Below are 4,616 nucleotides of genomic sequence, written 5' to 3'. Positions count from 1 at the left end.
ATTAGACAATACTGAACAATACTGAACAATACTGAACAATATGGAACATTAGACAGTACTGAACAATACTGAACAATACTGAACAATAGACAATACTGAACATTAGACAGTACTGAACATTAGACAATACTGAACAATACTGAACAATACTGAACAATACTGAACATTAGACAGTACTGAACAATACTGAACAATACTGAACATTAGACAATACTGAACATTAGACAATACTGAACAATACTGAGCAATAGACAATACTGAACAATACTGAACAATACTGAACATTAGACAAAACTGAACAATACTGAACATTAGACAATACTGAACAATACTGAACATTAGACAGTACTGAACAATACTGAACAATACTGAACAATAGACAATACTGAACATTAGACAGTACTGAACATTAGACAATACTGAACATTAGACAATACTGAACAATACTGAACATTAGACAATACTGAACAATACTGAACAATACTGAACATTAGACAATACTGAACAATACTGAACATTAGACAATACTGAACAATACTGAACATTAGACAATACTGAACAATACTGAACAATACTGAACATTAGACAGTACTGAACAATACTGAACAATACTGCACATTAGACAATACTGAACAATACTGAACAATACTGAACATTAGACAATACTGAACATTAGACAATACTGAACAATACTGAACATTAGACAGTACTGAACATGAGACAATACTGAACAATACTGAACATTAGACAGTACTGAACATTAGACAGTACTGAACAATACTGAACATTAGACAATACTGAACAATACTGAACATTAGACAATACTGAACATTAGACAGTACTGAACAATACTGAACATTAGACAGTACTGAACATTAGACAGTACTGAACAATACTGAACATTAGACAGTACTGAACAATACTGAACAATACTGAATATTAGACAATACTGAACAATACTGAACAATACTGAACATTAGACAATACTGAACAATACTGAACAATACTGAACATTAGACAGTACTGAACAATACTGAACAATACTGCACATTAGACAATACTGAACAATACTGAACAATACTGAACATTAGACAATACTGAACATTAGACAATACTGAACAATACTGAACATTAGACAATACTGAACATTAGACAGTACTGAACAATACTGAACATTAGACAGTACTGAACATTAGACAATACTGAACAATACTGAACATTAGACAATACTGAACATTAGACAGTACTGAACAATACTGAACATTAGACAATACTGAACATTAGACAGTACTGAACAATACTGAACAATACTGAACATTAGACAATACTGAACAATACTGAACATTAGACAGTACTGAACATTAGACAATACTGAACATTAGACAATACTGATCAATACTGAACAATACTGAACATTAGACAATACTGAACAATACTGAACATTAGACAATTCTGAACATTAGACAATACTGAACATTAGACAATACTGAACATTAGACAATACTGAACAATACTGAACATTAGACAATACTGAACAATACTGAACATTAGACAATACTGAACAATACTGAACATTAGACAATACTGAACAATACTGAACATTAGACAATACTGAACAATACTGAACATTAGACAATACTGAACAATACTGAACAATACTGAACATTAGACAATACTGAACATTAGACAATACTGAACATTAGACAATACTGAACATTAGACAATACTGAACATTAGACAATACTGAACATTAGACAATACTGAACAATACTGATCATTAGACAATACTGAACATTAGACAATACTGAACAATACTGAACATTAGACAGTACTGAACAATACTGAACAATACTGAACATTAGACAGTACTGAACAATACTGAACAATACTGAACATTAGACAATACTGAACATTAGACAATACTGAACAATACTGAACAATACTGAATATTAGACAATACTGAACAATACTGAACATTAGACAATATTGAACAATTCTGAATATTAGACAATACTGAACAATACTGAACATTAGACAATACTGAACAATACTGAACATTAGACAATACTGAACATTAGACAATACTGAACAATACTGAACATTAGACAATACTGAACAATACTGAACATTAGACAGTACTGAACAATACTGAACATTAGACAATACTGAACAATACTGAACATTAGACAATACTGAACATTAGACAATACTGAACATTAGACAATACTGAACATTAGACAGTACTGAACAATACTGAACATTAGACAATACTGAACAATACTGAACATTAGACAGTACTGAACAATACTGAACATTAGACAATACTGAACAATACTGAACATTAGACAATACTGAACATTAGACAATCCTGAACAATACTGAACAATACTGAACATTAGACAATACTGAACATTAGACAATACTGAACAATACTGAACATTAGACAATACTGAACAATACTGAACATTAGACAATACTGAACAATACTGAACATTAGACAATACTGAACAATACTGAACATTAGACAATACTGAACATTAGACAATACTGAACATTAGACAATACTGAACAATACTGAACATTAGACAATACTGAACATTAGACAATACTGAACAATACTGAACATTAGACAATACTGAACATTAGACAATACTGAACATTAGACAATACTGAACATTAGACAATACTGAACAATACTGAACATTAGACAGTACTGAACATTAGACAGTACTGAACAATACTGAACATTAGACAATACTGAACATTAGACAATACTGAACATTAGACAATACTGAACAATACTGAACATTAGACAATACTGAACAATACTGAACATTAGACAATACTGAACAATAGACAATACTGAACATTAGACAATACTGAACAATAGACAATACTGAACATTAGACAGTACTGAACAATACTGAACATTAGACAATACTGAACATTAGACAATACTGAACATTAGACAATACTGAACAATACTGAACATTAGACAATACTGAACAATACTGAACATTAGACAATACTGAACAATAGACAATACTGAACATTAGACAGTACTGAACATTAGACAATACTGAACATTAGACAATACTGAACAATACTGAACAATACTGAACATTAGACAATACTGAACATTAGACAATACTGAACATTAGACAATAATTAACATTAGACAATACTGAACATTAGACAGTACTGAACATTAGAGAATACTGAACATTAGACAATACTGAACAATACTGAACAATACTGAACAATACTGAACATTAGACAATACTGAACATTAGACAACACTGAACATTAGACAATACTGAACAATACTGAACATTAGACAATACTGAACATTAGACAGTACTGAACAATACTGAACATTAGAGAATACTGAACATTAGACAATACTGAACAATACTGAACATTAGACAATACTGAACAATACTGAACATTAGACAATACTGAACAATACTGAACATTAGACAATACTGAACAATACTGAACATTAGACAATACTGAACAATACTGAACATTAGACAATACTGAACAATACTGAACATTAGACAATACTGAACAATACTGAACAATACTGAACATTAGACAATACTGAACATTAGACAATACTGAACATTAGACAATACTGAACATTAGACAATACTGAACAATACTGATCATTAGACAATACTGAACATTAGACAATACTGAACAATACTGAACATTAGACAGTACTGAACAATACTGAACAATACTGAACATTAGACAGTACTGAACAATACTGAACAATACTGAACATTAGACAATACTGAACATTAGACAATACTGAACAATACTGAACAATACTGAATATTAGACAATACTGAACAATACTGAACATTAGACAATATTGAACAATACTGAATATTAGACAATACTGAACAATACTGAACATTAGACAATACTGAACAATACTGAACATTAGACAATACTGAACATTAGACAATACTGAACAATACTGAACACTAGACAATACTGAACAATACTGAACATTAGACAGTACTGAACAATACTGAACATTAGACAATACTGAACAATACTGAACATTAGACAATACTGAACATTAGACAATACTGAACATTAGACAATACTGAACATTAGACAGTACTGAACAATACTGAACATTAGACAATACTGAACAATACTGAACATTAGACAGTACTGAACAATACTGAACATTAGACAATACTGAACAATACTGAACATTAGACAATACTGAACATTAGACAATACTGAACAATACTGAACAATACTGAACAATACTGAACATTAGACAATACTGAACATTAGACAATACTGAACAATACTGAACATTAGACAATACTGAACAATACTGAACATTAGACAATACTGAACAATACTGAACATTAGACAATACTGAACAATACTGAACATTAGACAATACTGAACATTAGACAATACTGAACAATACTGAACATTAGACAGTACTGAACATTAGACAATACTGAACATTAGACAATACTGAACAATACTGAACATTAGACAATACTGAACATTAGACAATACTGAACAATACTGAACATTAGACAATACTGAACATTAGACAATACTGAACATTAGACAAT

This window comes from Oncorhynchus nerka, unplaced genomic scaffold, assembly GCF_034236695.1.
Source record: "Oncorhynchus nerka isolate Pitt River unplaced genomic scaffold, Oner_Uvic_2.0 unplaced_scaffold_1508, whole genome shotgun sequence".
NCBI classification, from domain to species: Eukaryota; Metazoa; Chordata; class Actinopteri; order Salmoniformes; family Salmonidae; genus Oncorhynchus; species Oncorhynchus nerka.
The sequence above is the reverse complement of the archived record's forward strand: the minus strand, read 5'-3'. Positions refer to the sequence as shown.